We start from the raw sequence: 24,507 nt of genomic DNA on the forward strand, positions 1-24,507 counted from the left end.
ACAGCAGACCATCCTCAGATATTATCCCAGTGATGAATGACATTATGGTCCTCTATGGGCATCTTACTAGACAGTGCTGGATTTATTTTATTTTTTCTAACACTGTCTGGTAACGATGTTTAAAGAGTGAACCAATATACTCCATGCACCGGAAGACCCATGGATGAGCCTTCGGAGATGTGAAGAAGAGAAGGAGGTATGGCTTACTTTTTGGCATTACTTTTTTGCAAATGTTCCATTTTTGTTGTTGTTGATAAGTCTTTTCAGACCATGGTACCATAATTACATGGTGGGAAAATCATAATGGCAATATTGTGCAGGCATCCACCAGGCACAATGGTCAATGATTCTGTGGCTAAACCCAGCATTACATTACTATATAGTGAAGTTTTCAATGATCAAATAATAATAATAATAATAATAATAATAATAATTCATTACTGGCTTCTCGTGTTTTCATTTCACCTTCCATTTCTAATACAAGGCATAGACCTGATAATTCATTACATAATTCAAGCAAGTACTATAACCAGTCTGTAGGCATGGTTGATCCCTTTAGTTCCAGACCACTTTCATTCTAGATGATCAATACAACAACCATTTTTGATGACTACTTTTGAATTATAAGATTACACCATGAACATTGCTTCTCCATAGAGCATAAATTGGAAAAAGTCTTAGTGTGATCCTGGAACATTAGGCAGGTCCAAGCAACGGTGTCTCTACCGATTTACCTCGAGTTTGCTTCCTCAGCTTAACATTATCTGCTCTGATGCTGTAAAGATCTACACATTGCCATTTGTTGACTCAGCTTGTTGAAGATAAGAGGTCAATGAAATGAACTTTCTTGTCTGTATTCTCTGAAAGGATCAAACAGTGTGAATGTAGGCAAAGGAGCAAGGTTTGTAAGAGGTAAGCATTCAAATAATATCAATAAAATCAATACACTGACAAATCTATACATTTATTATAACACATACTGTATTTTACATAAAATAACAAGGAGACAATGAATTCCCTTTGAGCATTAGAGGTGACATCAAACAATCCATTGGGATCCAGTGTGATGAGAAACTTATGATATGTCCGAGAACACTTCAAAGTTCCTCAAAATGACTGTAATAATTTAAGGTCCGGCCATTTTAAAAATCTGGCAGCCAGCAGGGGGGAAATTGATAAGGAGTACGAATTTACCTCTCCTCTTGCCCATGGTGAGCGGCTGTACTGGCCTCGGGAGCCCCAGTGACAGGTATTTTCCCTTGAGTTTTGATGACGTCACGACTCGGTGGAAATGGCTGTCCCAGCTGATGGATTGGCCGCTCAGCCAGTGACTGGTCCATCAGCTGGGTCGTGACGTTTGTAGCACTAGAGATCCTGGAGCAGGCAGGGGTCCCGAAGCTGGTCCTGCCACTCGCCGTAGGCAAGAGGAGAGGTAAGTTTGTAAACCTTGTCAAATTCCCCTCTGCCGGCTGCCAGATTTTAAAAATGGATGGACTTCTCCCTTAAAACGAATCTGTGACCCCCTGATGTAACAATGCTAGGGGCCAGGGAATTATAGGCTCCACCCCTTTGACATTAATCACATAAAAAATAAAGGTGTTTCTTTTAATTAAAATAAAAACACTGACACAGACAACAAAGGTATGTTCTGAATGCTTTCATTAATTTCAGTAAGCAGTCAGTGGGTCACAGATTTGCTTTAATATTAATCATAGGATATATAGGAACTTTTTAGTTCCCACTTTGTAGTTGCTTAAAGGGGTTGTCCTATTAATGACAACCAATTTTTTAATGACATCAAATGCCTTCAACACCTGTAGTCTAGCTAACAGCCAGAAGAACATGCTTTGGACAGACATTTCAGATGAATGGCTCTTTATGTAATCCATAGACATATTGAGTTACAGACAGGAAACCACCCTGTGTTCATGTACCCCAACATGATAAATGGCCAAGGGTTGTCTTATGAGAGCCAGTTAAGGCATACATGTAAAAACAAAACAAAAAACTTTTGACATGTCCCATACGAGTCAAGGCCTAAGAGTTACGACCCCAACTGATCACTTGAACAAGTTGTCAAAACTTTTGATATGTTTCTATGATATATCAAAAATCTTTCAGTATGTTTTGATATGTTTCTATGATATATCAAAAGTAATGACTTTTACTATCAGAGGCTACGTTCACAACCTCTACCAGTAATTCTGTCTGATGTTCCATGAAGAGAATCACGGCATGCTGTACTATTCTTCCCATCAAAACCTGAGACACCACAACTGAACCTGTTGGACCCCATTAGCAGTCAGTGGGGTGCATTGGGTACAGTTGTTTGACTGCCACCACCCTCCTGACTTCCAGTGTAACAGAAGCCATGATGGTGGTGTAATCGTTCTTTCAACGTGTCACCATTTATACGAGTAGGCTCCCCTCCATCAATAACCCTCATCTCTATGACTAAAATCGAACTGGCTATGAGAGCAAAGTTATCCAACTGTGTATGTGGAAATATCATGTGCTTTGGAGACAGCACTGAATATTAAGACTTTTTAATATTTTATGAGGATGACTGCTTCACAGCTACAAAGTGATAGCCTGGGAATGGTGAACACATCAGGCGAACAGAAGCATCATATCAATATTGCACTAACTACTTAACACCTTCAAAAATTTAGTCCATTTATATATTTTTTAAAATGATCATGAGGACAGCCCATGGGCAGAAGACTTGGATTTTACCTGGTTTGTTCTTCGAAGGTTATGTCCATGTCAGGTGTTTATCTATAGTTTCATCTTCAAAGCTATTAACAGAATGGATATGCTATGCCTTGTCACGCCTTGTGACTTTGTCATGGATTTGGAAACCTTGAAAAACTGAAATTTAAAAAAAAAGTTATAAAAAGTTTTAAAAAAAATTATAATTATTTTTTCATTTGATTCCAACTTTTTGTAAACTTCAGTTTTTAAACAAAGATCTATCAGTCCTCTATCTTTTTGAACATATTTAATTCTGCAAGTGAATCATGTAGACATTTCAGAGTAGTCTTCATTTATTTATTTTTTTAATTTAAAGGTATTTTTTGCCCCAATATCTATTTTTGTATTTTTTCTTCTTACATAATACATTTTCATAGGTTGAATTTTGAATTGCCTAAAATCTCTCAACAAGCTTCCTAATTTTTTTTTTTTTTAAATTGAGGATCAATACAACCTGAAAATCTCAGCACAATGGTTCCGATCTCAGCTTTTATAAAAGGTTCTGCAATGTCTACATTAGGACATCGTTTTCACACGGGAAATTCCAGCAGTGGAAGGAACATCTATCATAAAACTTGCTAAACCTGATTCCGATGAATTGACTGATGGAATTTAGTAATTTAGGATTTTTTTTATGTAAAAGGTCACAAGAAAAAGCCTTTTTTTTTTTAATTTGTAAAAAGGTAACTTTCAGGGATCTGGGCCTGTCTCTTTTCCCACTCCACAAATAGTCATTCCTTCCTTTATTTACTAAGAGGGATGGAGCTGATTAGCCTGATGCAGGAATAAAGCTGGCTTTTGTTAAACATTTATTTATCCAAGCCTAATGTAGATACACCAGTCTGACACACAATGCAGCCCAGGACTGGGCTGGTCCTGGCAAGTGGCAAGCTTGATACACAACTTCAAATCTCTTAGTATTGTTTCTTCATCTCGTTCCACTGGGAAAGGTATTCTCAATGCTTTCCCCTCAAGCTCAGTAGTCCAATTGTTTTTGTCTTGTGCGCTCTCCAATACATCATTCTACAGCATCAAAGCAAGCTAAAGTCAATGAGCCCTGCAACTGAAACAGTGTCCAAAAATCTATCTATCTATCTATCTATCTATCTATCTATCTATCTATCTATCTATCTATCTATCTATCCAGTTTGAAAGTCGATGATTACTATAAAGCCTCCAAGATAATTATCAAGTCTATGCTACAAGTTCTCAATTGTTTGCAACCAGTAAAAAGTTTCCATTGACCAGAAAGATTTATAGCATTGTGCCGCCCGTAAAGATGCCTATACCATATTGGTTTTATGTGTTTTCTGTAGAAAATAAGAACAATTGACATTGTTGGACAAATTCAATTCTGAAGACAACAACAAAAAATGCCCCATGTATGAATGTGAAGATTTGTGTAACCCTATAACAGTTATTGTGTGTTCTAAAGTTTGTGTAATTGTTGTTATTGGTGTTTAATAGAATAAATCTTATCCTTCGCCGTTTCAGACCTGAGGTCTCTATCCACCACAATTGCCTGTTGACCGATGTCTTACCAGACAAGGTTAGATCTACGTATCCTTGTCTAATACTGTCTGGTAATGCCGTTGGTTGCAGTTTGCCAAATCTTCTGAGTAAGTGTTTCCTCCTTTTTACCCAATTCCCTATAAAGCATATTGTATAGCCCACTCAATATGGAAGACATACCAAGGATTGAAGGTAAGTTTAAAATAATCCTATATTGAAAAATTACATCCAAGTATCCAGTACGGAAGGAGATCAAGGTCCGTCTTATCTCAGAAGTCATCAATGTGCAATAAGCTGGAGATATATGGCAGCCATATTGAAGATATATGAATGATATGTGTGTGTTTAATGTATATACATACATATACAAGATATATGATGAAATAGTGGAAATAAATTTATCATTTGATATAAAACTGAAAGCATTACTAAGAATTTTTCATTTCAGATAGTATCAAAGAAATTAATGGTTGACTATTACTCGTGTATTAATGTTAATGAATGTCATTTATAATAGATTATTATATACTGCTTATAGGAATTATTGAAATAAATAAAATTATTGAACTGATTCTAGTCTCATGTTTGCTTTTTATTATTATTATTATTATTATTATTATTATTATTATTGTTAAGACCCAGAATATTTTTGTCCCCACTGACTATAAGGAGAATTGCAGGATAAACCTTGCACCCTCCTGCCATTGGCTCTTTCCCATATGGGATATAGATCTGGTATTGGAGCTCTCATAGTTCTCACCTTGCTGATGTCAATCACCCCAAGAAGTAAAACCTCTATGACATACATAGATAAGAATTCCCCTCATAAGTTTTTTCGTGGCCCATTTGAGTGGTATAATCTGACAATGGTGGAAGTACCAGGTTTAAAGCTAAAAGGTTTCTACATGACACAAGACACACAACACATTGCACAATATTTGCCAAAAGGGAACAGCATAGGTGTTCAGAGTAGCGACTCCACAGTAGAATTCATGCTTACCCATATACAGGATATAAGGTCCCAATGTATGTTGCCTCTTTTCTTTTTTTATATTCACTATATTAAGGAAGGGCAGCATGACCTTTGGTTTGCTTACATTGTCATTTTAATGGAGATGGAGTACCAGTCTTAGATTACAACGAGTATATGGTGGCAACCAGTAAAATTGGGGTGCCCATTCTACATAAAACCTAAGCAACTCTATGACATCTATACCCTTGGAGGAAGAAAAAATGCACAAAATATGGTATAGTATGGTGTATTGGTGTATGTTATCTACATACACAAAGGTGACTGTACACTTTCAATACTGTTGGCTGAACAAGGAAGGGGAGTATGCTAGAGCAGCCCAACAACCCTTCTTCCCCCGTCATCATCTGTCGGGAGAGAGTTTGAAGGCCAACCTACACTTTAGACAATTGTGCGAATCTATTTAAGTCGGCCTGTTCGGCTGACTTTAGTCTACGTTATATGGGCAGCTTAAGACTGGGAACTGACCCCATGGCGCACAGAGCTTTACAGGTCTTGACATTTACAGACATGAATCCTTGACAACATTGAATTGCACACATACACAGCAACAGCAAACAAATATCTCTATGGCCAATTCACTGTGCGAACGTCAGCAACCTATAGAATTAGCCCTAGAAACCACACTCTCCTTGTATAGGTAGAGTGATACCTGCAGATTTTCAATTTTCATAGAGCAGCATGTCCAAACAGAAACAGCAAATATTTGGTCTTGCTAATGTGTAAAATCTGGAAAGACAGGTTGACCGAGGCTAAAATTAATGCATTTCATTGTTGGTGAAAGGAATGAATTTCAATTCTGGTCCGAAGTGCACAACACTTGAAAATAGGAATATTTGTCTTAGAATTTCACTCCTACAAACCAAAGAAAAGATGTGTAGAAAGGATTTACAATCTTATAATAACTGGGGATACAAACAAATACTAAATATTTTGGCTTCTAAACTGAACAAACTGTTAAATCCATTCTTGTGTAACCGAGCAGGTTCTCTGTGTTGTCACTAGACACACTATAGGCCATCACTTGTCTGTCCTTTATTTGTAATAACAACAACCCAAAGGGATGGGAGGAATCTATATAAAGGCAAGTTGTCAAAAGGTGGATAACTCTAGTTACGGATGAGATGGTCCAGGGGCAATCACCTCTTTTGTCCCTGCTTTAGTACAGCCCTAGGCACAAGTATTACAATAAGATCAATGTTCGCAACATACAAGCACTTTCTTCCTGGATATTGAAAATTTGAATAAAGTTTTATTTAGCTTCTGGAACCTAAAGCCCCCCCCCCCCCCCCCCCAAAAAAAAAAAACACACAAAAAAAAAAAAAAAACAACAACACACACACCTTGCTGAAAAGTCTAATAGCTATGAAAACTTTTTCATCTGCGTAGGAGCTTCCCTACTTTACCTGAATAGATAATGTTGGGGGAGAGAAACCTTGGGCATGTCGGAATTCTACTGCCTAACCCCTTTGCTTCCAGGTAGATAAGCCATAGCGAGAGCTATCTGGCCACGACTAAAGGCCCTGTTACATGGAAGGCCGATTTGGCAGATTATCACTCTGTGTAATAAAGACAAAGATCAGCCGAAGAAATAATATTCAACAATCAGCTGATCGTTGTCTTTCAACATGTTAAAAAGCAATCATCAGCCATCGTGGCCGATGGCTGATGACTGTGTAAAAAAATAAAATAAAATAAACATTATACATACCTGACCATGCTCCCAGTTGTTCTCCAGGCTTCTGCCCGCTGCCCCCCACTTCCCCCCAGGAGGGAATATACTCCCAATACACATGAATAAAGAATCATGTAGTTTTGAAGACCAGTATAGCAAACCTCTTTATATTGGGCATGAAAACGATGTGCCGGTAAGTAAACTAGGCCTAGCGATTATATCTGGCATTTGCTGTCATTTACATACAGTATGCTGCGAGTCACCTGCCATGTAAGACTATGGTGGATTTGCTGTGGATGCTTGTGCTCAGGAGGCTGTCAATCACTCAAGGACAGAAAATGTCAGACATTTCTACCTCTAGTATGCACAGGTAAAAGATGATTCTTTTGTAAAACTGAAATATCCTTTTTTAGGCTGCGTTCACACTACGTATATTTCAGTCAGTATATGTATATTTCAGTCAGTATATTTCAGTCAGTATTGCAACCAAAACTAGGAGTGGATTAAAATCACAGAAAGGATCTGTTCACACAATGTTGAAATTGAGTGGATGGCCGCCATTTAATGGCAAATATTTGCTGTTATTTTAGAACAACGGCTGTTATATTGAAATAATGGCAGTTATTTACCGTTATATAGCGGCCATCCACTCAATTTCAACATTGTGTGAACAGATCCTTTCTGTGTTTTTAATCCACTCCTGGTTTTGGTTGCTATACTGACTGAAATATTCTGACTGAAATATACATATTCTGACTGAAATATACGTAGTGTAAACGCAGCCTAAACATGTATCCAAGGGAAATATGTGCTACTTAAAGGGGTTATTCAACTAAATGGAAAGAATAAGGCTCTGGAGAACACACCACTATTCTAAAACTATTTATAGGAAACAGCCACTTTTCACTGTCATTTTAACCCTTTTAAGCCTATTAATTCACCTTTCTGCAGTTCTAGTGTCGTCACTTTCTGTGGGCAGGCCCTAGTGTGACAAGGAAGCTGCTGTATTTCCTACGGTGCGTTGCAGTCTGCCCTTACTAACTCCCTAGTTAACACAGCTCTGTTCTACCGTCTCCTTCCACTGACCTGCATAGAAAGTAATCCCTCACACACAACTCCAGAGACCTCACCTATAAATTATGCTATGGGATCTAATTTCCCACAGTATATCATTTACAGATTCACAGGGGTCAGTAAGGCCAGTAACCAAACTTGTGCGTCCAACACTGAAGGCTGCAGAAGGAAGGTGGACATGAAATTCACGGGAAAATAATGGGGCAATACCACTGACATTAACTGTAAATCACTGTAAATGAAATATTTATTTCTATACATTCTGTTGAAATACACAAAATATTGTGTGATTATAATGTGTAAGCGATTGCTCCTTTTGAAGGTGGGCGCTCGCTTACTCCTCTGAATCGGCCTGTTCCTGTTCTGTTCTTCCTTTTGGGAATTTAGTGTATCAGTGGGGCATGACCTGTCAAGAAAGACCACAGATCCAGGGTAAGAAAAACACAACTCATTTTTTTTTTTTTAACAGCACTTCCCTTGTCCTCAGGTTGTGTGTGGTATTACAATTATGCTCTATTCACTTCAATAGAACTGAGCTGCAAAATTCCCACCCAAACTGAGGACAGGAGAGGTGCTGTTTCCAGAAGGAAGCAGCCATGATTATCTAACAAAAATTATAGCAAACAGCCATGATTATTTAAGCTTGGATCAACCCTTTAAACCCCATATCAGGCATATTAGTTGGTTCATAAGAAAGAGCAAAAACATAACCAGCCTAAAATCATTAAATTATATTTTATTTAATCTACCTATTCAGTCCGCTTGAGCAATTCAATTATTTAAACCGAAGGCCCCATTTCCAGTAGAGTCCCTGTGTACAATAGAGATGTATATAATAACTATGAGTCACCCGTTATCACTTTATATTACAACACGGTAATTGTCATTACTCCACAGGAACTGAAAGAGCTGCTGTGTTTCATCTCCGTTCAGCTCCATTTCCAGAGGAGTGGAGAGCACATTCTTTCAGTCTAGCCTCCAGTCTATTATACTCTACTTTGCTCAAATGGACAGTGAGATGTGACCATGTACACATTGACTCTAAACATTATCTTTTATATCCAAAATAAAAAAAGCTACAGTCAGATACACAACTATGTGTTACCCAACGACTTCTTATTGTGTCATCTGCCCATAAAGGGTTAAACCAATAGGAATTAGACAGGGGTAAATGAGCTTCGCAACTATGCATGGCTTCCTCTAATTGTAAGTGGACTTCCACACAATTGAACAGATGACGTTTCAAGCTTTGTGGAAGGTCATTGTAAGTGCAGGCTGTCTGTCCATGGGAACTATATATAGTACATCCATCAGTATTACATAAAGCAATACAAAGGATGCATTCTATATGCAACACCATCAAGGTTATGTTTATTCCCCTTCAACATTATCTGTTCAATGACAAAACATTTCATGCAACCAATGTCAGACTAAAGGCCCTATTATAGGCCTCATATTAAAGGAGCAAGCAAGTGCTTGTCAGGTCAGCGCTCACTTGTTCCCCGTTCCCCGTCAGTGCTATTACACGCACAGACAGTGAGCCGGGAGCTGCAGGGAGGCTGCCCGGATGATCTTAAGATCGACCTGGTAATCCATAGAGAAGAGCTTTGTTCTGCTGCCCGGATGGAAGGCCAGCGGACTGTCACTATCGGCATCATTTTCTTTCAACGTGGTGAAAAACAAAAATCAGCCAACAGCGTGCACGTCGGCTGATCATTGCCTTTTAACGCTACCCAATACACCAAGGTATTATCGGCCCAAATTGCCCAAATATGGCCGATAATCGCTTGGTGTAATAGGACCTTAAGCCACCATTTATTTTCAAAGGACAAATGTACATCCACTTTTAGATATAGTGCAAACATCTTTATAATAGTACACATAGGACGTAAGGACTAATAGGTTACTTGTAGTGTTGAGCAAGCATGCTTTATCAAGCATCATTTTCAATAGACCATTGGGCTTGGGTTACTGCAAGACACATTAGAACTCTAGCGGAATGCCGTCAAGGGATGTGTTAACCAAATGGTATGCCCCTGTGTGTCTTGCAGTAATCTATTGCATTTTTTTGTCCGAATTTTGTACGTTTCATTTACACATCACTTTAAGGTGAAGGTGCCAAGCAGGGGTTCATCTGGTTAAAAGCTTCAGTCTCCCATTGATTCCAATGGGGTCTGTTACTTGAGCCAACCCGAGTAACAACCATTTAAGCACTTTGGTGCTCACTAGAGATGAGCGAACCTCGAGCATGCTCGAGTCCATCCGAACCCGATCGTTCGGCATTTGATTAGCAGTGGCTGCTGAGTTGGATAAAGCCCTAAGGCTATGTGAAAAACAGGGATATAGTCATCGGCTGTATCCATATTTTCCAGACAACCTTAGAGCTTTATCCAAGTTTAGCAGCCCCCGCTAATCAAATGCCAAAAGTTCGGGTTTGGATGGACTCGAACCCGGTTCGCTCATCTCTAGTGCTCACTTAACACTAGTTATTTGTGATTATATAACAATTAGACCAAAGGACAAGTGTTTGGCTTCTTTATATGGGACTGTTTTCTTCCTGACCTTTGAGGGGGCCATTATATGGAAAGATCATGGGCCCACTGGATGCCAACCAAGGGAAGAAGGATATAGCCTGACACAGTATACACATGTATCAACAAGCCCTAAACTGTCCCTGTAACTTTAAAAAGCTTTTGACATGTTAAAAGTTTTGATTGGTCGGGGTCTGGGTGTTCATGCCCCCCAAAAATCATATCAGGAGCACCCATCTAGGCACATTATTTAGCTGAGCGATCTCAATTTTGATACAGGAGACAGTCTTTATAAACATACAAGACCATCGATTGCAGTGAGACTGAAATGGCGATGAGATGGGGAGACAAATGCACAGCTGCACGCTTCTCCTGATCTAACAATCGGTGGAGATCTCTACTATAGACGAACAAACCTTGACAATGCTTGGCATTTGATTACCAGTGGCTGAAGAAGTTGGATGCAGTCCTAGAGAGTCTTGGAAAACATGGATACAGCCTAGGGCCTATGGCTGTATCCATGTTTTCAAGGCAGTATTAGAGCTGCATCCAACTTCTTCATCCACCAGTATTTAAATGCAGAGAGTTCAGGTTCAGACGAGGTTCACTTATCTCTGGTCTTTACACCAACTTATCAAAACATGTGACATGCCTTTAGGACGTAAGTGACAGAGCCCATTTACCATTGTCACCACCTGTCTCCCGCCTTATATTGGTGTCCTCCAATATCAGCTCTGACCCATCAAAGCCTGACTCTATAAATCCATAAAGATGGTATAAGGTATAAGACAACAAGATATTGTTATGTGCTAAAAGTTGTGAGCAGCAACCTCCATAAATCAGACTTGATTCATCCAAAGTCCACACCTAGAACTTTTGTCATGTTTCTCCAACCTTTCCTCAACAATGTCCGTATTGTGGCCTGCTGAGAGAGACCACTGCTATTAGGGAATGTCCAGTGTGGGACTGGGGTATCTGGGGCCCACCAGAGGAAATCCTGGGGGGCTCATCAATGAAGAACCAATGAGAAACGACATGTCAGTCAGTGTTAGTGCAGGTTCTAAAGCTGGGGGCCCACCTGATCACCCAGTCCTCTGGCAGCCAGAGCCATATTGTCTGCTGCTGCCCTAGGCACTAAACCTGAAGACGTCCCATCTTCACCCCTCATCACATTGATATGTGACCAGTCTTAGGCTGCGATCATTAATTTATTGTACGTCACCACATGCAGCAGATACCAGACACTCATGCGGTAACCAATAGGTGTATGGTCAACAATCCTGGTAACAGCACATGACTAGTGGGGAAGAAATGGGAGCGTGGTTTCCGCCATATGCATACCCCCAACACCCCACCACCACCTTGAAAATACACCAGATTTACTGGCAAGTCTGAAGGGGAGGTGGGAGAGTAAAAAAATAAAACAAAAAATAAGTTTTTTCCTTCACCCTGCTCCCTGAAAGCTGCTGCCCTAGGCACCGGACAACGGGTGCCTAATGGTAAATACGGCCCTGCTGGCGGCCAGTGCGACACTGGGAATGTCATTACCATGAAGAGGAGTACTAGGTCTGTAGCAATGTCTAGGTAGGTGATACAGGTACAGTAAAAGGACTGAAGATTTCCCAGCAGAACATTGACCAGATCATCACATTGCCTCCATTGGTTTGTCTTCTCCCCATAGTGCATTATCTCTTCCACAGGTAAGTGACACACACCATGCTGTCCAAATGATGTATACAAAAACCTGATTCGTCAGATCCCCTTATTCTTTGCTCCATGGTGCAATTCTGATGCTCACATGACCACTATAAGCTCCGGTGGACAAGGGTCAGCATGGCCCATCAGAGAATACTTGGAAACAATTATATTGCTGGTTCACAGGTCATCCTTCCTTGGAGCACCTTTGGTAGGAACTACCCACTGCATACCTGGAACACCCCACAAGACCCGCCTAATGTATCTTATCCTCAGCAGATGCTATTGTAATGACGTAATGATGTTATTGCTTCTTGGCATTAAAGGTTACTCTGATCTGACAAAGTCATCCTCTAGATGATCATGTGGTTTTATCTGGGGTTCTGAAAATCAGGGACTCCAATCTCCCATTAGAACAAAGCGGTCTGTTGTGCATGCACCGATGAAACAGCCAAATTCAACATTCGCCTGTTCAAGCAGCTCCAATAGGGAATGAATCAAATGACCATGTGCATGCATGATCCAATTTTGTGGAAGACCACAGTGGTCAGACCTCTGCAATCATCTGTGTCAGATTGAATTATCCCTTAACGTAATTTTTTATTTGCATATAAAACGTATTACCTAATAAAACACTTCCCTCAAATTCTTTTATTAGCTCCCCCCCGCAGGCTGGCATGTATACTCACCTATGATGAACTTCTCTTTTTTGGAACCGGAATGTGGGCACATTCGTGTGTGCCCGTGTTATGATTAACCATTGCAGATAATGTAAAGTGCGGCCGGAGACGCATTTTACATTGTCTGCACTGTCAAAACTAACATATCTGTTTTGAGTGCGACAACATAGAATCCCAGCTGGAGTGTATGCAGTGTGTATACACTCCGGCTGGGATTCCATAGGAAACAATGTCATTTGACATTTTCAATAAATAGCGACTGGTGTTGCAAACGGCAACAACGGCCATTATGTATTGAAAAAATAGTTTGTGTGAACATGGCCTCAGAATGTTGATTGTTTCCTGAACTATTATACTATGACATGTAGGCGCTCCTATTAGACCATCGTAGATCTGGATAGAAGATGAGTGAAAAATGACTCCCTAACCTTTATTGGACACATTAGGCACAATATAAAAAGCACTACATTAGGAATCCACTGCAATTCTGCCCAAATACAGTCCAGCGATCAGCCATTTGGAAAATCTGGATCAGAAGGCAATGGAGTAGACAAGCTGAGAGATGGCTATGTAGGAGGTGCGGGGGAAGGGGGGGGCGCTCAGGTGATCGCTAGATCGTCCGGGCAGCCCATAGAGGATAGCGGAGCAACGTCTTTAAACATCGTTTATGTCGGTTAATCGTTGCCTTGTACTACATGGGACGATTATGGGCCATAATGGCCGATATAGGCCAAATACGGCCAATAATAGGTGCGTGTAATAGGCCTTTAAGAGCACTGTGTAATGTTTGTCAGCACTAGCTGTATACAGTCCACTGGCGGTGGTGGTATGTCTCTTTTTGAGGAATGGACGCCAAGTTCACATCTTATAAAGTCATGTCCATCTTATCACAAGGAATGTACAATAGTTCTCTGTAAAGTTTTGTTGTGAATCATCTGGAATATCTTTGGTCCATAACAATTAGCATTGTTAGGTGTCATTTACATGATGCTTGGTTAATATTGGTTAATATGTATTTATATCCAGGTAATAGGGTTAGCGATCTACCAATGGACGTGCAAATGCTAGCTCGTCAGGAGATCGGTCATTTTAAACCAGTCAAAAAATAATCTGCTGTTGGCTTCACTATAAGGCCGGGTTCACACTACGTAAAAAACAAGGCCGTAATTCATAACACCGGCCTTGATCGCACAAACAATGGCCGTTATTTCACAAATAATGGCCGTTGTTTGCGCAATCACGGCCGTGTTTTTTACGTAGTGTGAACATAGCCTACCTATGTAACAGCAAAGGGCGGCATGTACACTCTAGCAATTAGGCAGCCCTGGCCACGTGACCATCACTGCGGAGGACCCAGCATTCAGCGGAGGGCATAAAGACACTGCAGGAGGACCCAGGGGCAGCAGGGTTATGGGAGAATAGGATGTATATTACTTTCTATGCAGCTCCAGCACTATTTTAAATAATATAAATAGCCGAGTACCCCTTCAAATTCAAGACAAACTTTATATGTTAAAAAAAAGTGTAGATAAAAGTATAAAAAAGTTTTTAAAAAAAACTTTATATCACCCTCCTTTACCCATTTATAAAAGAAAAATGATTAAAAAAGAAATTGGTATCACTGTATTGTCTGAACCAGGGCCGCTACTTCTATGAGCAGAATGAGGATCCCGCCTCAGGCGGCAGATTATCGGGTCCCAGAGGGGGCAGCTTAATCCAGTGTGACCAGCAGACTAATCCGTGCACAGGGGCTTGCTGAACATTGTGGACCTGCTGGTTCCTCTCTCCCCCACAACACGTTTGGTAGGAGGGCAGTGATACAGACAGGAGCCCCATGACGGGTCCACTTCCCTTTTGCAGTAGTCAGTTACTGGCACTGTCAGGGATTTGCTGGGGAGGGGTAGACAGTGTCAGGGATCCCTGGGGTAGGGTGGGCACTGTCAGGGATCCCTGGGGTGGTGTCGGCACTGTCAGGGATCCCTGGGGTGGGGTGGGCACTGTCAGGGCCAACATGGGGGGGAAGACTAACTTGAGAAATTGTCATGGATCCCGAACCCTAGGGCCCCTCAACAGCCTGCACATTACTCACATTACTGCATTTTGAACCTATTTACGTAAAATTTCTGTGATTTTGCAAAAAATTTGTCAGACTGCTATAATGTAAGTGATGTGCAGAGCTGATGAGGCTGCCCAGAGCCCATAGAGGGTTGTGCAACCAGTTTACCTTGCAAGGACCTGAAATGATGTCATCAGGTCCTTACTGGCAGCATACAGGAGTCATGTGTATACAGCATACAGGAGTATATATGGGGGCCAGTGGAAGCAGTATCTTGGTGAAAGTATATAGGAAGCATGTGGCAGCATATGTGGTGTGGGAAGGCATGGTAGCAGTAAATATGGTGGAGAGGGAGTGGGTATCTGAGGCTGGCATTATTAGCGGGGTCACTCTATGCCACCAAGTAGTAAAATATAATAAAAGCTAAATAAATAGGGTATTGTTGTAATTGTACTGACTTGAGATAACATGACAGTTTTACCACATGGCAAACGTTGCTTGGTCCTTTGGGGGTTAAAAAAAAGTTTTAGGCCTCATTGACATGTTCAGTGATTTTTCTGGGTTGCTAAACCTCCCGCTATTTTTTTCTCCCTGAACCGTGGAAAATCATCTGTATTTGCATCCGTAAATGCATCTGTTTCCTTATCCATTTCTGTAAAATGTGAATAGTACTAGTTTGCATAGATCTGATCATCCGTGATGTCCATAAAAATACAGGTCCCATAGACTATTCTATTGGTAATAGCGTACCGCAATCACAATCTGCACTAGGATATGTCCTTTTTTTTGCAGACTGGATTACGGATCAAAATTAACACGGACTATGTGAGTAGCCCAATATAAATCAATGTGTTCTAAGTTGAACCGTGATTACGGATCCGCAATTATGGACAACTTTACGGGACGTGTGAATAAGGCCTGAAATTTATCAAGGCCGGATTCTCACACACTGGTCCCCCGCCAACTCACATCTTTGCCTTTTAACATGAGCATCATTACCATTAACATCGAACAAATATTGGCCGGTAATCGGCCAAGTATTGCCTAAAATCGTTTGGTGTAATAGGGTGTTTACAATGGACAACCCCTTTAAGAAAAACATGGAGTGAAAACTACTGCAAACAAATCACAAATGTTTACATTCAACCCCAGCTTAATTTATAATCCATTGCCTATTAATATGACAGGGTCCCTTTAAGGGGAATAAATGTCGTAGTCATGAGACTTTCTGGATTTCAGGCACCATTAACAATCGTGAATTAGTTGGTGGAGGGGCTCCGGTAAAAGCTAAACAAACATGGAAGAGATACATAATGGGAGATCTACATTCAGCTGCCTAATTTTATTTACACATCTAACATTGGGCTTGTAGCCCCCCCTCTCTTTGACTGCGCGGCTCATTATCCGCCTCTTGTCATGGTTCTGCATTGGGATTGCCTTTGTCTTCTTTTGTTAATGATAGATAAACACATCACAAACAGCGGGGGATTAAATGACGGCTAAAAAGGTAACCTGAGGGTTCGCAGTCAGGGTGGAGGAGCGGTACTGAAATCTAAAGGGCTTTCAATGAATACACAAATGTCCAGGTGATCAGCTCGGTAGTGTCTGTCAGACATGGCGGAGGTCTTTCAGCGGGTAATTAGAATGTCATTTGCATATAGAGAAAGGAGCTTTCTGTGCAGGATAAACAGAGCGTCTAGTAAACAGCATTAGGCAAATCAGATAGGACAAGTCAGACCTTCACTGTTCAGATACCTGGATGATGCAAATGGGATATTCCTGTAAAAAAAAAAAAGAGTGTGTACTCACCACCACAATGTATGAAGGTCAGACCCAGTATCCTCCGCAGCCTCACCTTATAGTCATAGCGAAGTCCTTGGTACTCATGATTCATTTAAAAAATAAAGATGATTAACCAAACAGTATAATGAGATAATGTTGGGATGGTTTATTTGCTTAAAGGGATGGTTCTAAAATACCTAAGGTAGGAGTTGTGTACAATACATCCCATTGCATTGTACGTGAGATGCAACATGAAGCCCTATTGCGAAATATGGAATGGCCCCTCAGCTACCATGCAATAGTGGTGTCTTAATATTTAGGCAGTAAAATTATATCAATATAATAATACCATAATACAGCAATAGTTTTTAGGTGACAATAAGGCTGATTAAAGTCAATAGGATATTGCACACACTGTTTTGTGTTAATTGATTACAATCGTCCGAATAATAGACAGGCTTCTTATACAGTATATGACCTGCTTCTGGTCATGTGTGTTCACACATCGTTTTATTGTCACAGAAAATTTAAATATTTTAGGCCAGGTTCACACAATGTATGACAGCGGCCGTTCTGCGATGCGTCCGTGTCGCAGAGCGGCCCCTGTCAGTGAAGTTCATCCCGGCCGTTACTGCAGTACAGGCTGGATGAACTTCACTTTTTTTAATTGGAACACGGGCGCGTTCGGGTGTGCCCGCGTTCCAATTACCCATTGCAGACAATGTAAAGTGCGGCCGGAGAGGCACTTTACATTGTCTGCACAGTCTATTTTGTGCGGCCGCTATTCAATGAAAAGCGGCCGCACAAAATTGACACGTGTATACACTCCAGTGTGTATACACATTAGTTGGGATTCCATACAGTTTAATGCGTATACAATGTGTGTACACTCCAGCTGGGATTCCATAGATTTCAATACGATCAGCCACTTCATTAAATAACGACCATTGTTGCAAACCTGCAACAAAGGCCGTTGTTTAATGAAAACTTATATTGTGTGAACCTGGCCTTACTGTGTGTGTGAATCTAGTAAATGTGTCATCAGAAAATGGCCCATTGTTAGGGTAACCTATGCACGTGGCTGCACTGTCTTTTAACCTCAGCGAACATTAAAGAGTGTATGCAGCAAACACTCACTGCTAAGGACCGGCATCAGCAATCACACTGATCACAGTCATTTCACAGTCACAGCGATCACAGTCATCATGTAAACAGTGAAATCATTAAAAAAAAAGCTGATTTTTGGCCTTATCATATATAACAAATTTATTTGAAGAAAAGTGTTAAAAAATTCAAATCTCTAGATTTAAATTTTAATCCTATTTTTAAGAAAACAATTTAAGTTTTTAGAAGTAGTAGAATAAAACAAAAGTTTGGGTTTAATCAGCAGATGGGCATGTTCACTGATGATAATCGGCCCGTTGAAGGGTCAGTTGGTTTTGGGGCTTAGTGGCTTTTATAAGCAACCAATCTGACACAGTGCTCTTTGCTGCCACCTCTGTCCGAGACAGGAATTGTCCAGAGCAGTAGCAAATCCCCATAGAAAACCTCTTGTGCTCTGGACAGATCCTGTTTTGGACAGAGGTGGCAGCAGAGAGCACTGTGTCAGACTGGAAAGTATACACCACTTCCTGCAGGACATACAGCAGCTGATAAGTACTGGAAGATTCAAGATTTTTAAATAGAAGGAAATTACAAATCTTTTTAACTTTCTGAAACCAATTGATTTGAAAGAAAAATATTTCTTGCCGGAGTACCCCTTTAATGCTCTCTGGGATCAGATGAGATAAAAATGTCCTTGGATTTCTGACCAAACTACTTAATATATATCTGTTGTAAAACGAACAATCTACCGTGTTATTCCTTTTATAAATTTTATAAGCTTTTTTCTATTCTTCTCTAGAAGCCACTGACTGGTTTGCAATGTGTCCTGATGCTCACAGATTTATGAGCACAATTTCCGCACCCCCTATAGCTACTCCCCTGGAAATGCAGAATAAATAGATAAAAAGTATAGAATACATCTGACAGATACTCAATATGTAAAAAGAAAAATGGAATCTCAAGGCTGCATTCTAATACACAGTCACCTACTGTCACCCTCCCGGAACCACTGCCAAGTTCTCTGACAAGTGTTATATTGTGTTTCATGCTGTGTTGCTGTTTGTTGTTGATGTCTTTCTTTGCAGGGGTGCTGCAGAATGTTTTACTGTGTCTTTATTCTTTGTGCTAATGTTATTATTGTGTTTGTTATGGTTACTGTGCGGTCTGGCGATACGCAATGGGGCAGCCTGCCCTTGGCACCATAAAGTGGTTAGGCTGGGGATCTAGGGCTAGCATAGAAGCCAGTCTGTGATTGGTGTATGTAATATGTGTGCAACAGGTGGTCATTCTGAGGGTGGGCTCCTAGGCTTGCTTGTGTGACGTGCCACTTCTGTTCCCTGTTGATTGCTATAAACTGCCAGGGCGTAGCAGAGCCATCAATGGCAAGTGAAGCAGTGCCTGCCATGCCGTTTAACAGGTATCCCTACTCTAGAGATTGGGCAAAGTGCTCCTGATTTGCTCTGCCCCATCATAGAAAGAAAGTTGTAACTGCACAGTTTTCTCTTTCCCTTCCCTGCAGGTATCTCTAAGATGCCCCTGTATTTACTCCTAATGCTTCTAGAAGCTAGAGGCCAAAGAGGACAACACTGGTGTTGAACCGGCCACAGACAACATGTATATTTTTACAACATGTCTCTAGGGCTATACTGCCTGACTTATAAGCGTAAGCCTGCAGGCATCTATAAGATGTATATGGTGAACACAGTAAGTTACAGCCAGGATAGTGTTAGACCAGGGAGAGGTGAGTAACCACTAGAACTCATGTATGCCACATTAACCCTTCCACTGCCCTCCACCAGGGATCCTTACAGTAAGAATCTTACCAAAATAAACCTTAAGAGACAGGATTATAAGAAATACTTATCCAACCTAATGCTAGGTGAGAGGTAGGGGCACAGACAAAGGGGTATAGCACAATGAACACCCTCAGATATGGTATGGGTAAACAATAATTGTCAAATCAAGTATGATATATCACCTTATGTGTAAGCCACTTCCAATCATAAATGGATAGCAGAAGGGGAGAGGGGGTGCCTAAGGTAAGGGCATGGTGCATGTGTGGCCCCTAACCTGGTATTCCCTTGGTAGATGTCCTTACACTACTCTAATTCCTAGGTAGAGTCATCACTTCTAGGCTTTTAAGGCAGCCCTGCCCCTGTACTTACTCATAACGATAGGGGCTACAGGCCTGGCCACAAACAACATGTATGTTTTTACAACATATTTCTTAGGCTATGCTGCCTGAAGTGATTCACAAACAATTCAGGGAGTGGTGAGTATTTTTTACTCCACCTCACAGAGGAGCAGGGACTCCTGTCATTTTAACAGTATTCCCTACTAGTCTACAGTAAGCGGCTATGAGCTATGTTAATAAACTATACATAATGTATGCAGGGCCGTATTTGCCACTACGCATCCATGGTCCGGTGCCAAGGGCGGCACCTTCGGGGGGAGAAGAAAAAAAAAATTCCCACCATGGTCGCCGGTCAGTGGGTGGGGCCATGGTCACGGAGGTGGAGCCATGGTCACCACGGGAGAAGGTGTGCACGTGGGAGAGGGTGTTGGCTCTTCCTTCAATGATGGAGCAGGCAGCACAGTTTACAGCTTTCCTGCAAGGATCTGTGAGGACTGCCCTGGAAGAGAGGACAAACTGCCCCCCCCCCCCCGCCTGGGCCTGAAGGAGAGGACAATCATTTGCCATGGCCTAGGTAAGGGAAATGTGGGGGGTGGGGCCAATGTTGTGGAGGCGGAGTCTCACTGGGCGGGGCATCAACTAGGCCTGAACAGTATCTGGGTGGGATGTTTATTATGAATTATACAGTATCCCTAGTAAGCAGTACTGTGAGGGGAGAGGGGATCCTGTACCCCCTCCCATGTACTGTTCAGGGCCTGGTGCCCATATATGCAGTGGAGGGGAGGATGTATGGGCACCAGGCCCTGAACAATACATGGAAGGAAGGGGATCCCCTGCCCCCTCTCTGTATACTCAGGTCACCCTGGTTTCCCAGCATCTTTTCCCAGCATCTAGTAACTGGTATGATAGAGAGGTCACCCAGCTTCCCCAGTATCCTGTAGTCAGTATGATAGAGTGGTCACCCAGCTTTCCGAGCATCTTGCATCTATGCAATGAGTACAATATAGGGACAATTGCGCCCCCCCTCCCCCCCCCCCCCTGTGACAAGCTCCACCACCCCAAACCGCACCCAATAGGCCACACCCCCAATGTGTGTGTGTGTGTGTGGGGGGGGGGGGGCTCAGCACTCAAAGGTGCCTAGGGCAGCATGCACTCCAAATATGCGAGTATATGCGTCCTGTCCTAGTATCTATGGAGACTTCTCTTCACAAATGACTGCCTGGCCCTGTTGACACTGTTTCTTGAAGGGGACAGACATGCTTTTCTAATTCACATAAACCTGGAAAAAACAAGTCAGTTTGGCTGACCAGGCATGATGGGAATTGTAGTTTTGTAACAGCTGGAGAGCCTGAGTTTGACACCTGTGCCTGAACCTGCAGATGGGACCAGATGGTCATTAAACATGTAAGACGTTCAGCTTATGTTTGACATACTGTACATGGGGAACGATAAGGATATGGTGAACTTCAGTCCTTTGTAGGAAATAAGCCGACGCAAGCAGTCACTTACTCCACTCAGTCCATTGATATCACACGCATGCTCAGGCGGCCTGAGTGTGCATGTGCCTGGGGAGTCTGTTAGGAATAGCTGTTAGCCAAACAAGGAGTATCAGAGGCTGTATGTAGGTTTATGCCGCCATTTATGGTTTATAAAGAGTTAACACTTGTGTGACCTTAGTACAAAGATGTCATCACACACAAGGAAGTGAAGTTGCTGAAAGGAGCCGCTCCTGGGTGAGGGACAGTAAGCAGTTAATGATTTGTCACTGACACAGAGACTGGATATATATTGGAATTGATTTTATAAGCTGAGAAAGCGGTAAGACGCGATACTGCGGGGGCGCCATGCAATAAAATATAGTGAAAAGAGACATTTCTAATAGGATTGAAGGAAAGGATCCATATCTACAGTGTATGTTGTAGCTATTCATTAAAACTGCTTATAGGCTTGTACAGACTCTGCAGGGGATGAAATATTGATGATTTGTCCATTCTTGTGGTTCTTCACAGTCTTGGGTTTAAAGGATTAAAAGAAAAAGAATGGCTGCTTTCTTCCAAAAACAATGCCACGACGCCTGTAACAGGTTGTGTGCGGTATCACAGCTCAGTGAGCTGCAATGTATGACACCACCCATAGCCAGATGGGGGCGCTGTTTCTGGAAAACCTTTCGCAGCAGATTTGATGGTGGAGATCCACAGCAGATTTGATCTAAATAACTGAACACAGGATCCAATCTGCACCATCAAATCTGCTGCGGATCCTGTACGTGTGAACGCACTCTTAGGTCATGTTCACACAACGTAAGTAAAGTATTAATCACGGCCATTGTAGCTAATTTGCAACATTAATAATTGCAATTATTAATTAATACTTTACTTACATTGTGCTGCAGCTAGAGGGAATCCTGGCCGGATTGTATACACATAGTATAAGCTCCGTCCCGGATTGTTAGCGGCCCCGCAAAAAACTGACATTTATTAAATAGCGGCCACTGAGAACCTGTCAGTTCACACAATGTATGCAGCAGGGACACACAGTGTCCAGTGTCTATCCAGTGCAGTGTGCGCGCACATCCGAATTCAGCAGAAGTGAGGATCATCTAGGTCTTATACCTTGCACGAGCCTCTAAATTAGAACGCTTGTTGGCCAACAAAGTCTTAAAGGGGCTATTAAGTTTTTGTCAGATTTCTATTAGGTGTAAGTAAAAAGCCCTGATTGGTGAAAACTAGTCAAAATACTGTGTTATAGGAATTATATATAGTGATGAGGGCTATAAACTGTTACTCACCATTTGTAAAGCCAATGAGCTCCTTCATCCCCGTCCATTCAGTAACTTAGATCTAGGCTCAGTTATTATGAACCCTATGTATAGTGAAGCCATCCGGGAAACTCTCCAGGAAACATGGCGTGTGGTCAGAGCTCTGAAGATCCAGCGAAGGAATGTTAATAGGTAACTTTTATAGATGATATCTCATCTGACTCATCTGGCCTGTATGCACAAAACAAAGTGGAAGACAGGAAACAAAACTCTATAGATGCTTACAGGTCTTCTATTGAATAAAACCTCTCTCACAAACAAATATAACAACATGGCTGCTGTCTTACAGCAGGTAAAGTAAGAAGGAAATGTCAGGTAGGAAGGAAATGAGGTCGAGCTGTAATACCACATACAACCTGTAGGTGGGGCACTATTTCTAGGAGACTGCAGATCTGCTTTAATAATCTCCAAACTTCCCTATAATAAACATAAAGAGTTTACATAATCTGTGAAAGTCTGCCTACCTAACACTCCATTTGTCTATATAAAGTACTATACTAAAGGCCCCCATATACATTAGTAAAAAGTCATCAGAACCGATCCATTTTAGAGACAACTGTCTAATATGTATGGGCTTACTATGCCCCAATAGATGATGTTGGAGGAAAGAAGGATCAGACATGTTGAAGTTTAACTGCCTGATCTTTTTGTTCTTGTAGAAATGAGCCACCAAAAGAAAAGTCTGACACCCGCCTTACTCTTCTCTCCATTACCTACAAATGAATGATCAACCAGGCCAAATGTGTGTGTTACATACTAGTCAGCTGCTGTGCCAAGAACATGGTTCACCTTAAATACATACAGTATTGACATGGTCATCTATCTAATATGCACGGATGACTTCTGACCCTGCCTGACAGATGATGTCAAGGGAAATAAGGATCAGGCATATAAACTTAGCAGCCCAATCTTTTTCTTCTCTTTCTCAATTCTTTTCAAATGCTTAATACTTCATCTTTGTAAGAGACACATATACATGTGTACATTCTTCATACAAAAAGTGGAAAAAAATCACCCAGTGACCAAATTGTGGCATAGAGGTTTCCAACCATCCATATTCAGGCATTGGCGGTTCAGACGCTGTTCACATTAGGGGAGATGTTACGTCCAGCATATCCACATCAACGCGACGTTTCAGGAGCAAACACTTTCTTTGTCAAGCATACTGCATGTGTGTCCCATCACCATTAAATACACTGCGATCTTTCGTCAGATCTACATCTAACAAAAAACAATTAAAAACAGTATGAAAACGTTGTGGATACAAAGATATACAAAAATATATACAAAAATCCATACTTTACTGTTCATAAAAAGACATTAAAGTTACAACATCCATTAAAGGTGAGGTCCAGTGATTGCTAAAATCTTGTAGCCTGAAAGGGGAAGGGGGAAATTGATTTCAAGTAGGCACTAATGTCTCCTCGTGCCCGATGTGAGCTGCAGGAGCACCTACGGGACCCCTACCAAAAGTAATTTTCCTCTGAGTTGTGATGCCAAACTGACCACTCAGCCAATCAGTGACTGGAGAGGCATCCCTCCCCAGTCACTGATTGGCTGAGCGGCCAGTCCATCAGCTGGGTCATGACGTGGGCACCCTGGAGATCCCTGAGCCTGGTGGGGGTCCTGCAGCCACTACCGCTGCTCACCGCAGGCACAAGG

The 24,507-nt window shown here is 41.5% G+C and overlaps 1 protein-coding gene and 1 long non-coding RNA gene across 9 annotated transcripts in view; one reads left to right on the plus strand and one right to left on the minus strand.

Moving 5' to 3' along the window:
* Positions 1 to 446: 446 nt before the first annotated feature.
* Positions 447 to 24,059, minus strand: LOC138769289 (uncharacterized). The gene is made up of 4 exons (XR_011359231.1): positions 23,861 to 24,059; positions 22,816 to 23,016; positions 2,737 to 2,871; positions 447 to 860 (listed from the first exon to the last, which is right to left on the minus strand). It is a non-coding gene; the product is annotated as an uncharacterized lncRNA (long non-coding RNA).
* Positions 21,599 to 24,507, plus strand: part of TTLL10 (tubulin tyrosine ligase like 10) — an 85,579-nt gene continuing 82,670 nt past the window's right edge. For 5 of the 8 annotated variants that reach the window (XM_069947657.1, XM_069947660.1, XM_069947655.1 and 2 more), the window contains exon 1: positions 21,599 to 21,760. The gene's annotated coding sequence lies outside the window, so the exon portion shown is untranslated. Of the gene's footprint in view, positions 21,846 to 21,878; positions 21,939 to 24,507 lie in introns of those variants that run through there. The other 3 variants (XM_069947656.1, XM_069947659.1, XM_069947658.1) reach the window with 2 other exon arrangements.

The sequence above is a fragment of the Dendropsophus ebraccatus genome, chromosome 12, assembly GCF_027789765.1.
Source record: "Dendropsophus ebraccatus isolate aDenEbr1 chromosome 12, aDenEbr1.pat, whole genome shotgun sequence".
Classification (NCBI taxonomy): domain Eukaryota; kingdom Metazoa; phylum Chordata; class Amphibia; order Anura; family Hylidae; genus Dendropsophus; species Dendropsophus ebraccatus.